At 38.3% G+C, this 12,422-nt stretch overlaps 1 protein-coding gene and 1 long non-coding RNA gene across 2 annotated transcripts in view; both read left to right on the forward strand.

The window, feature by feature from the left end:
* Positions 1-342: 342 nt before the first annotated feature.
* Positions 343-3,700, forward strand: LOC141545823 (uncharacterized). Its single transcript, XR_012483146.1, has 4 exons — positions 343-386; positions 2,164-2,278; positions 2,371-2,520; positions 3,039-3,700. It is a non-coding gene; the product is annotated as an uncharacterized LOC141545823 (long non-coding RNA).
* Positions 3,701-11,448: 7,748 nt separating this feature from the next.
* Positions 11,449-12,422, forward strand: part of LOC141545822 (sodium-dependent phosphate transport protein 2B-like) — a 50,253-nt gene continuing 49,279 nt past the window's right edge. Inside the window, exon 1 of the mRNA XM_074273110.1 lies at positions 11,449-11,635. The gene's annotated coding sequence lies outside the window, so the exon portion shown is untranslated. The remainder of the gene's footprint in view (positions 11,636-12,422) is intronic.

Below are 12,422 nucleotides of genomic sequence, written 5' to 3' on the forward strand. Positions count from 1 at the left end.
CGCTGATGGTGGGTGGGAGGTTCTAGGAGGTGAGAACAGGAGCCTGAGGTGGTAAATGGTGTAGGCTTTTGTCCAGAGGGCCCCAATCAGCCAGCCTTCCCACCCAATCCTTCTCAAATCGAGCTATAAAAAGCGGTCCTCCAGGTGGATGAAGCCATAGCAGAAGACGAAGCTCCTTTGGCGTCTCCTTCCCTTCTTCTGAAGGAACGTTCCTGGGCTTCTGGGGAAACTCGCACCGAAGTCTCCACAACTCTCAGTGGGCTGAATCGAGCTCCTGGTTCCTGTGGCCGGGCTAAGGATTGGAAAGAGAAGGGACCCTGCTTGAGTCTCAGCGCACTTTCTGGCCGCTTTCAGCACCTTGGACAGAGATCCCCCTCTGACCACAGGTAAGCTTGGGCTGAGTTTAGAGCAACTTCAGCTGCCCCTAGGCAGCCTGGGCTGTCCCTGCCTGCCTTGGGCAGGGAGAAAGGAAAGCACTGCTTTCTCCTGGAGACCTGGGGTGTGGGACAAAGCTTTTCCTTTCTCTGCTAGTCATCCAAAGGATCTCTTTATTTTTTTTCTTCTCCATAAAGCTCTACTTCTTGCTGGCCGAGGAGGTACGGGGTATCCTCTAGCATTACTTGGGAGTACAAAGGGAGGTTTAAAAATTTTAGCCCTGTCGTTTTCTGTCTGATGTGAGCGTTCTTTTACCCATTTTTGGGTTTTGTGGTAAAACTACTGTAGGGTGGTGTTGGGTTTCTTTTCCAGCTCAATTTACCGAGGAGGAAACTGAGGCAAACAGCATTAAGTGACTTGCCAAAGGTCACAAAGCTGGTGGTTGGAAGTACATTTGAATTCAGGAAGTTGTCTTCCTGACTCCAGGCCTAGCATTCAATCCACTGTGGCACCTCCCTACCTCTTTTTTAATCACCAGATTTCTTTTTTTTTCCCCTGAGGCAATTGGGGTTTTCACTAATCAGTTTTCACTAATCACTAAATCTCAGCTTTTGATTCTTTAGGTCTTGAGATTAAAGTAGCACAGGCTATTTATTAGACATCCAAATATTTCTCTCTGCTGTCTATTGAGTGGGCAGATTGTGCCCACAGCCCAGATCCCCAGGGATTTCACAAGGTTATCCTGAGGGGGAATCAGAGATTGTGCGGAAGGGATGGTTGGCTATTTGCTCTCCCTGGAAGGAGGGTTTTTTCTGAATGGAAGAATGGCAGCTAGGAGGCTCAGTGGATCCGAGCACCAGCCCTGAAATCAAGACTCTCTGAGTTCAAATTTGACCTCAGACACTTAACACTTCCTACCTGTGTGACCCTGGGCAAGTCTTTTAGTCCCAATTGCCTCAGCAGGAAAAAAAATGGAGTCATAGAGCTATCATTTTTCAGTAGCTCTGGGGCAATGATGTGGGTCAATTATCAGGCTTATGGGCAGTTTTTATAGGGGAATAGGCACATGGGAAGGGTTGATCCCCTTGGGTGTTAGAAGGGTGCAGAAGCTGCAACCTTCAGGCGGTGAGGGCAATAGGTTAATTATAATAGAGAAAGGATCCAAAATTTTAATGCAGTGTTGATGGCAAGGATGGCCAGAGGGAGCAGAAGTTAGGAGTAGGAATGGGACTGGCTGTGGAGGCAGAAGATCTGCTATTTCCCATCTGGAAGATATTGGGACTCCTTCTGCAGTAGCCTCAGTTCCTTCATCTGTAAAATGATACTTGAATGAGACACTTACACGTTAGACATTAATGAGGACAAGTAGAGAAATCCAGGAGGGCAATGACTAAAGGCAGGATTAGTGATTTATTATGAAGGGGCAACTAGGTGGCACAGTGGATAGAGCACCAGCCTTGAATTCAGCAGGACCTGAGTTCAAATGTGGCCTCAGACACTTAACACTTCCTAGCTGTGTGACCCTGGGCAAGTCACTTAACCCCAGCCTCAAAGAAAAGTGATTTATTATGAATTTGAGGCAGGAGGAGAGAAAGAATGAATGCAGCGAGAAGGGATATGATTTAATAGCAAAGCCAGATGTATGGATGAAAATAAAAGTTTTAAATTTATAAAATGGCCCCATGAGTTCACCCTTTTTTTTTTTTGTTGGTGGTATTGTTGTGTGACCAATTGTCCTGATGCAAAATCCAGTCGGTGCATATTTTGTTTTAAATTTTATTAATTTAGACCATGGCAACTCCACCTCTATGTCATTTGGAAAACTCCCACTCTGATGCTAAGAAGAGCACTGAAAATCCACTGTATCTGGAGAAGATAAAGGAAGAAAAAGGAAGCCCTAGCAGTGAGTACTGTTCTCTCATGACATTGCCATCTTCCACTCCTCCCCTGGGGAAATAGACCTTATTCCTAATGGGTTTTTACTTTCTTTGGCAGATAATGCCCATTCTCCTATAAGCAAGATAGAAGTTTTGTCATCTTTTTGTGAAATGTCATTGATGGAAGAGCCAGTGATGGAAGAGCCAGTGATGGAGCAAAACCTACAGGATATTCCTGCCTTTAGGGACTCAGGGATCAAGTGGCCAGGTAACACCAGCTCCCCTTCTGTTATTTTTCAGTTCTCTTTACTGAGAGCCTAGAATGCTTTACCCTTTTCTGTAGTGACCCTGTTTATAGATAAGGAAATGAGCTAAGAAAGAATTGACTTGCCCAGGGTCATACTCTTAGTAAGCATGTGAGATTTGATTTTAATTCAGGAAGATGAGGCAGGTAGCATTGTTGGGCTATAGAGAAGAACTGGGGCAGGACTAACAGCAGCTAAGAACTGAACTTCCTAAGGGTTGCTAGCATCCTGGGGAACATTTGGGGGCCAAAAACTTCTTTACAAAAGGAAAACCCCAGCCTGCCTTTTCCTGGCCAGAAAGAGATGGGACACGATTCCAGAAAATGCCAGATCCTCTGTGTGTGTGTGTGTACCTGCACAAGAGCAAGCTATACATACATGCATACAATAAACAAAGCAATATTTGTATAGCCCTTAGCAAGGGGCTGGCACATAGTAGGTGTTGAATAAAAGCTTATTCACTTCCTCTTTGTTTTTGCAGAAAGAGACATCACAGGGAAAATAATTGCTGTCTTCAGAGGGGTTGGAAAAGGGATCCTCAGCTGCTGGTCATGCTGCAGGCTGAACGGTTGCTGCAAGAGACACAAGAAATGTCCAGAAATGGAGGAAGATCAGGAAAAGTCATGTAAAATCCCCCTCAGGGGCTATGAGGGACATGAGGAAACTGCAGAAACAACTATGGAATTCCAAGCCAGGTATCCAGACACAGAAGGAAAGCTCAGAAGACCAGGAAGGATGGGAGAACCCTTGCATTATTGTGGCAGCTCAGAAGTCTTTGCTCTGCCTCTTTATAAGAGCGACGACTTTTTATATTCATTTTGCCAAATACATACTCTTTTCTGAATCTCTGATTCCCTCCCACCTAATTCCAGCTCCCTGCTCTCTCCCAACAATTTCCCATTCCCAAAGAGTGTGAAGGAAAGGGGCACCTGGACTGAGGAAGAACAAGCATTCCTCAAATCCCATGTCACCTATTTGAGGTCATAGGGAGCCTTAGCCTGATCTTGCACTTTAAATAACTCTTCCTAAACAGAGGTAGAGTCAGGAAATTGTATAGGTTTTCATTGGATAGTAAATAACTTTTATGATTCTGATTTTATATGGCTACTTTTGGAAAGAAATATTTTATTAGTAAATATCTTTATCTAAATTTATACTCAATATAAACAAGAACATCTGTATTATATATTGTAAATTTTGTCATGTTTACGATAATTTCATTAAAAAAATTTTCAATCACTGTCATTCTTTTTGTTTAGTAGAATGTGTACATAGGAAAAGTTCCTAGCCAACTCCTTTTTACTTTCTTTTTTATTTACATGTACAATACTTCCAAATACATTTCCATATTTGAAACACTGTACAATAAAAAGCAGACATAGAAAAAAACATGAAGAAGAAAAGGCAAAGGGACAAACAAAAATGAGAAAATACTATGCTTCAATCCACATTCGGTGTCCATGGTTGTTTCTCTGGACATGGATAATTTATTTAACCCATTTTTAAGTCCTTCTTGTAATTGAAATATTTTGAATAAATAAGTTTTTCTAGAAATATTTTTTTAAGGATAGGAGAAAAGCCTGTGTTGTAGGATAGAGTAAAATGTGTTCTTTTTTATCATCTTTATTGATAAACTATATAGTACATATTCTAAATATGCATTTCAAGATTCTGGATTACAAAAATAATGTATGTTATGAAAACTTATTACGCTAAATGAAACTTCAGAAAACTTTAAAATTAAATTTCAAAAAACACAATATCTGATGGTCAAGAGAAGATAAATCATGACTTTATATACAAATTACTCAAGCATTAAGAAAATAGCTGCTTTAATATTGCACCGTGTGTATATTCTTAAACAATTGATAAACATATATGGAATCTTTTATAGGACAGACCACCAATGAAAAAGTATTATAAACCACTTTACTAATAAAGTTTGAAGAAAACTCCCAATGTAATTGTGGGGTAAACAATAGAAAACACCTATTTTATTACTGTGACTTTTTCAGTTGTATCTCAACTCTCCATGACTCTGTTTGGGATTTTCTTGGCAGAGATATAGGAGTGCTTTGCCATTTTCTTCTCCCGTTCATTTTTTGTACTGTCTTTTAAACTTGTTCATAAGCATATAAATACAGAAATTTAGTGCCTCTTGGCTCTCCTTTACACTTTCTATTTCTTTTTTTCCATTTGGATTGGTCATGTGATCTGTGTACTTGGTGTGCTTTGACATATTTTCAGAAAGACAGATTGTTCTTGAACTAATTCAAAAGACTGAATTGCAGAGGTTATTTGACTATTTTTTTCTCTTAGAGTTCAAATATCCCTGAAGGACTGTAATTTTTGACATGAGTTATCTTAAATGTAGTTTTAAAGGTGCACAGACATTGATATTTAGAGGAAATAGGAAGTTCTCTTCCTCAATATGAAAAATAATGTCATGTGATCAAGGAAGAGGCGAATAAGACATTTTTAGATCCAAAAGGGAGTTGAAATGAGAGAATTGTCAAGCTCGTCTCAGGAGGAAGAACACTCCTAGATGGTTAGAGGGAGGAGGAACTCTAGCTGTATTTGTTGGTTGACACGTGTAATCCTTGCTCCCAGGGAGCTGAGGCTGGTGGATTCTTGGAGCCCTGAAGTTCTAAGATGTTACAAAGTTAATGAGCCCATCAGGTGTCTCCACTAAGTCTGGCATCAATAGGATGAGCCTCCACACACGTGGGAAACCACCAGGCAGCCCAGGGAGGGCCAACAGGCTCAGGTGAAGAGTGAGTGGTTGTTACACTTCCAATGTGAGTGAGATAGGATAACTCTCTGGTATGGAGGAAGGAAGCCAGGAAAGAAAATAAAGAAGAAAGGAACTTCAGAGATGATATAGTATTTTCCTTTTCTTTTTTTTTTCACTTACTATTTTGATCACGACTTATCCTTTACAATAGATGAATAGGAATTCAAACATTTAGTTAACAGATAGCCAAACCTGGAGTAATTATACTCTGACATATCATTACTTTTAAAAGTTTATTTTTAATACACATTGTTTTATGAATTATGTTGAGAGAAAGAATAAGGAAAAAAAGGGGAAAAAAGGAGAGATAGAGAGAGAAGGAGGGAAGGGGCTTTACAGATGATCCTGTTTACTCCTAAAAGAAAGAAAGAAAAAAGAGAGAGATGGAAAGAAGGAAGGAAAGAAAAAAAAGGAAGGGAGGAACTTCATAGATTTTGTCCAGTCCTCTGATCTTATAAATGAAGAAACTGAGCACCACAGAAGAAAAACTGCATGAGGTCCCATGGTATGTAGCAGAGCTAAAATCCGAATTGTGTTCTTTTGCCTTCTAGTCTAGTGTCTTTCTCCAAAAATACCTTACCTAGAATTGTGATTCTTTTTTGTTTGTTTGTTTTGGATATTTGGGGGGCAATAGGGGTCAAGTGACTTGCCCTTGGCTTCCTTAGCATGGCCCCTGTCCTACTGCTTGGACAACTACTTGGTTTCCTCTTCTCTCTCCTTTTTCCTCTAGCATTCTAGGAATTATCTGAGATAAGATTTGAACTCATGTCCTCTTGACTGTACTTTGTCACCTTGCTTCCCCTTGAATCAGCCATTCTTAATCATTTTGTGTTTTATGGACCTTTGGGGCAATGTATGGATTCTTTTCCGAAGAATATTTGAAAAAATATAAAATAGAACGCATAGAATTACAAGAAAAATCCATTACATTAAAAGACAGTGACCCAATAATTTATTATATTTTAAAAATTCACAGACTGCTGGAGGAAAATTAGTGGTGAAATGTGGCTACTTTAAGTAAAGGAATAGAAAAACTTGTTTTTTTAAAAGTCAAAATTCATAGCAGAATTTCAGTAGAATGGAAACTCATTGAGTGAAGGCCTTTTAACTTTCATTTCATTTTACTCTTATTTACTTTAATTTGTCATTTTACTTTCATTTTCCCAGTGTCTGATAGAGGGTTTTGCACTTATGTTTAAGTAACTCTTTGTTGAATTGAAATCAGTTGAAGGTAACAAGTATAAAACTATGAGAACATTTTCATTTCTTTCTTGGGGCCAGTGCTAAATGTAAAGAGATTTAATTCTTTCTTTATTCATTCAACTATATTTGTCAAGCACCTACTAAGTGCTAACCTACTGTGAGCCCTGCAAGTGACTGAGGCATCAGAGAAAGCAGGGTTACATCACTACTAGAATCATAGAATTTCAGAGCTGGGAGAAACATTGTAAGTCATCTAGTCCCTGTAAGAATCTGTTTTTTTTTTTTTTTTAATATGAACCTTGCCCAAAGGGCTATAAAATCATGTATATCTTTTAACCTAGCAATACCACTAGGAGACATGAATCCTGAATAAAATTTTTAAGAAAGAAAAGGAACCTATAGGTCCTACAAAAATATTTTCAGCAGCTTGTAAAGAGCAGCAACTTTGGAGAAATATACTTAAGGCTCAGTAGGATGGATTTAATCCTACAACAAAGTGTCAACTTGTAGAACTATACTAAGTACATGTAAAGTAGGTAACCATTGTCTTCTCAATTCCACTGAGTTAACACCTTTTTGTGCTCTCATTTTGGGGGTTCCCACCTCCCTGAGAAGGCAGGGAGGGCATGCCTACCTATGTTCGAAAACAAGGGAATGTGGGTGATGTAGTGAGCCAGAACTTTAGAGAAATATATTCAAAATAAGGTTTAACACCTCAGTGGAATTGATAAGATAAAGGTTATTTACTTTACCTGCAGTTAGTATACTTCTACAAGTTGACACTTGGCAGTAGAATTAATTCACTCATACTGAGCCTTAATTATATGACTCCAAAGTTCCTTCCCTTTACAGCAGCTCTCTTCTCAGAACAAAAAACTGGAAACTGAGGGGATGCCCCTCAATTGGGGAAATGGATGAATAAATTATGTCATGTGATTCTGATAGAATATTATTGCTCTATTTAAAATGATGAGCAGGATGTTTTCAGAAAAACCTGGAAAGTCGTCCACAAATTCAAGCAACGTGAAAAACAGTGAAGTAATAACAAACTTTTAGCATGATCAGATGGGAATGACTTTGGGATTTTGTAACAATCAAATTAGATGTTTGTAAAGTTTTTAAAACAGTGCCTAGAACATAGTAAATGCTGCATACCTGTGAGCTATAACTGTTCTCCAAAGTCACAGAGAAAGTTAGGAACAAGTGCTCTAACTTTAGATCCAGTGTTCATTCTACCATTCCACAGGGAGGCCCAAAGGTCATACTTCCTGTCCACTTTTTGCCCACTTTTACTCTGCCTAGAATATTGTTGTTTGTCCAGTCATGCCCAACTCTTTATCACTGCATCTGGGGTTTTCTTGGTTAAGATCCCAGAGTGGTTTGCATCTCCTCTTCCAGCTCATTTTATAGTTAAGGAACTGAGGCAATCAGGATCCCAAACTATTATGTGTCAGAGATTAGATTTGAAAGCCTTCCTCATTCCAAGTGCAGCATTATTTGCAGTGCAGCACCTAGATTTTCCGAATAATAGTATTTGTACTTTGTTAGAGATTCATGTGTGGGGCAGCGAGAGATGGAGGGAGGGGACAGAGAGAGACAGAGAGAGAGAGAGAGAAAGAGAGAGAGACAGAGACAGAGACAGAGAGACACACACAGAGAGAAAGACAGAGACAGAGAAAGTTCAGGGAAAGTTTCAAGTAAAAGGCTATTTTTGAGCTATCCTTTGAAGGACTTTAGTGATTATGTGCAAGAATAGAAAATAGCACATCCATAGTCCTTAGTTAATTTAGTTAACACAGTGCTGAAAGAATGATAACTGATGGGTAAATGGGGAAAAATGGCTTCCCATCTGAAATGATGATGTTTAAAGGAAAAGTTGTTGATTGATTAGTTGGGTGACACTTCACCTCACATACTCATCCTTCCTCCCCCTCAAATTCTCTCTGAAATTGTTATTGAAGGGTTAAGACAAGTACTCAAATTCTAAAAGTCCACTGTTCCAATAGAACAATAATAGCACTCAATCAAGTTCTCTTCTCAATATCAAAGTATGGTCTACAATTTGCTGGAGAGATTGTCTTCACTAATTGAGCCAAGGTCACCACTGTGTATTTGAATGTTGGAGGTCACATTTCCCAGTCTGGAATAATAATGTGGAAAGACAGTAGGTGCAGATCAGGCCCAATGAAGGCTTTGTGATTTATCACTGGGGATTCTTCCAGAATTGGAAGATGATAGATTGGTCCTGCAACTCCTTGAGGAGAAGGGAAGCCTCTACTGACCAGGACAGTTTGGTCCTTTCTGAAGCTGTTGGGTAGGGAATAAGTACATATGATAGAAGTCCCATGGAAGCTAAGAAGATACTTCTGTTGCAACTCTTGATTCCCTCTCCAATATTTATTTTTTCCAATGACATGTACAGATAATTTTCAACATTCACTTTTTTAACATTCTGAGCTACATTTTTCCCCTCTGCACCTCTCCAGATGACAAGCAATGTGATAGAGTTTGCTATCTAGGTGCAGCATTTCTTTTCCGAGTCTGTTTTTGTTTGGGTTGTTTGGAAGGCTGTTTTGGGACTAGACCTGTGAACTCATCAATAAAGGGAATGGAGGATGAAGGACTTGCCCACCAAGGCTAGTTGACACCTCTTCAACTTGGATAGTTAGGCAATGGTCTGGGCCACTAGGAAGTTCAGTGATGTGCCTTGAGTGAAAAAGATACTAAAGTGAAGGGTGAACCAAGTGATCAGCCCAAAGTCTTGAAATTCTTGATTGAGCCCCACATGAACACCAACAGATTCTCATTACACATAAACCTTTTAATATACTGGACCCCCTGCTCTGCTTCTCTCTAGTTTGCATATTTATAACATTATACAATAAAAATCTGATCAATTCAATCCACATTCAGTGTCCATGGTTTTTTCTCTAGTTATGGATGATGTTTACTTCTTTTTTTAGCTATACTTTTCAGGTGCAAGGTGTAAGGTATAAGTTTTCAAGAATATGAGAAACACCTGTGTTGTAGGATAGAGTAAAATTTGTTTTTATCATCTTTATTGATAGAGATTATTTACATATTCTAAATAGACCTTTCAAGCTTTTGAATTACAAAAATAATGTACCTTATGAAAAGTTATTGCACAAAGTGAAACTACAGAAAACTTTTTTTTTCCCCCCTGAGGCTGGGGTTAAGTGACTTGCCCAGGGTCACACAGCTAGGAAGTGTTAAGTGTCTGAAACCAGATTTGAACTGGGGTCCTCCTGAATTCAAGGTGGGTGCTCTATCCACTGCGCAACCTAGCTGCCCCTCCAGAAAACTTTAAAATTAAATCTCAAAAAACACAATATATCTGAGGGTCAAGAGGAGATAAATTAAATCACAACTTTATATACAAATTATTAAAACATTAAAGAAAATAAGATGCCTCAATATTGCACCATGTATATATTCTCATACAATTGATATATATGATAAATGAAACCTATATGGAACATTTTATAGGACACACCACCAATGAAAAAGTATTGTAAACAAGTTTACTAATAAAGTTTGAAGTAAACTCCCTATGTATTTGTGGGGTAAACAATAGAAAACACCCATTTTGTTACTGTGACTTTTTCAGTTGTGTCGCAATTCTCCATGACTCCATTTGGGATTTTCTTGACAGAGATATTGGAGTAGTTTGCCATTTTCTTCTCATGTTCATCTTTTATACTATCTTTTAAACTTGTTCATAAGCATAGTATAAATACAGAAACTAAGTACCTCTTTGATCTCCTTTACACTTTGTCTTTTTCCATTTGCATTATTCCTGTGGTCTGTGTACTTGGTATGCTTTGACATACTTTTGGAAAGACATTGTCCTTGAACTGATTGGTCAAGAAGACTGGATCACAGAAGTTATTTGATTTTTCCCCCCTTAGAGTTCCATGCTCAGATATCCCTGAAGGATTGTAACTTTTTTTTTGCTTTTCAAGGAACTTTACTGGAACTTGTTAGTCTCATATTTCAAATTTAATCTTTTCTCTAAAAACAGAAAAAAAATAACAATCACACAAGACCAAACCCCAAACGTTGCTTATTTCCAGCTTCTTTAGAGTGACTGTCAATAGTTGACAGTGTCCTATACAATGGAAAAAAAATATTAAACATCCATATGTTTTCTTACCCTTGTATGGAAGAAAGCAATAAGTCATGGGCCTGTTTCCATTCACACACATGCCCATTGTCACCCTCAAGTACCAAATCAAAAAATTTCATTAAAAACATTTTTAAGCATAATCATGTTAAGAAAGTTGCATTTTTCCTAATGAAAAAAGCCACAATTATATTAGAGAAATAAGTAATCACTGAATTAAATGACAATTTTACTATAAAAGATTGTTTTGAATAAAGCTATAAAAAGTAGTTCATTAAAAGCATCAGTAATACAGAACAGAAGGAGTGTAATTTTTGACAAAATTTATCTTAATTTGCTATTTATGTAGTTTAAAGGTGCACAGACATTGATATTTAGAGGAACTAGGAAGTTCTCTTTCTCAGTATGAAAAATAAGGTCATGTGATCAAGAAAGAGGCAAGTAAGACACTTTTAAGTCCAAAAAGGAGTTGAAGCTCATCTCAGGAGAACTAGCACTCCTAGATTGTTGAAGGGGAGAGGAACTGGCTGTGTTTGTTGGTTGACATGTGTAGTCCTTGCTCCTAGGGAGCCGAGGCTGGTGGATCCTTGGAGCCCTGAATTCTAAGGTGTTATAAAGCTCATGAGCCCATCAGGTGTCTCCATTAAGCCTGGCTTCAATAGGATGAGCCTGCAGAAGTGGAAAACCACCACGCCTAAGGAGGAACACCAGGCTCAGGTGAACAGTGAGTGGCTGTTACACTTCCAATCTGAGTGAGATAGCATAACTCACTGGTATGGAGGAAGACAGGAAAGAAAAAAGAAGAAAGGAACTTCAGAGATGATAGAGTGTCTTCCTTTTTTTTTTAACTTTTTATTTTGATCAGGACTTACCCTTTATTATAGATGAACAGGAATTCAAACATCTCCATTTTAGTTAACAGACAGCCAAAGCTGGAGTAATTAAACTCTGACATATCTTTACTTTTAAAAGTTTATTTATTTTTAATATACATCGTTTTATGAATTATGTTGAGAGAAAGAATAAAGAAAAAAAAGCAAAAAGGGAGAGACAGAGACAGAAAGAAGGGGCTTTACAGATGACCTAGTCTGCTCCTAAAAGAAAGAAAAAAGAATACAGCGAGGGAAGGAAAAGAAGGAAGTAAGGGAAAGGAAGGAAGCGAGGGAGGGGCTTCATAGATCTTGATCAGTTCTCTGAATTTATAAATGAAGAAACTGACCACCACAAATGAAAAAACTGCATGAGTTCCCATGGTATGTAGCAGAACTAAAATTGGAATTCTGTTCTTCTGCCTTCTAGTCTAGTGTCTTTCTCCAACAATATCCTACCTGGAATTGAGATTGTTTTTTGTTTGTTTTGGGTATTTTGGGGACAATAGTGAGCAAGCCACTTGCCCTCAGCTTCCTCAGCATGGCCCCGGTCCTATGTTTCAGACACCTATTTGGTTTTCTCTTCTGTCCCTCCTTATTATTTCTCCAGAATTATGGGAATTAATTGACATAAGATTTGAACTCATGTCTTCTTCATTGTACTTTGCCACCTTGCTTCCCCTTAAATTAAGCCATTCTTAATTTTTTTGTGTTTTATGGACCTTTTGGTCAATGTTTGTATTCTTTTAACAATTCAAAATTTCAGCAAAGTGGCAGGATACAAAATAAATCCACATAAATCCTCGGCATTTTTATATATCACTAACAAAATGCAACAGCAAGAGATAGAAAGAG

Source organism: Sminthopsis crassicaudata, chromosome 6 (genome assembly GCF_048593235.1).
Source record: "Sminthopsis crassicaudata isolate SCR6 chromosome 6, ASM4859323v1, whole genome shotgun sequence".
Lineage (NCBI taxonomy): Eukaryota > Metazoa > Chordata > Mammalia > Dasyuromorphia > Dasyuridae > Sminthopsis > Sminthopsis crassicaudata.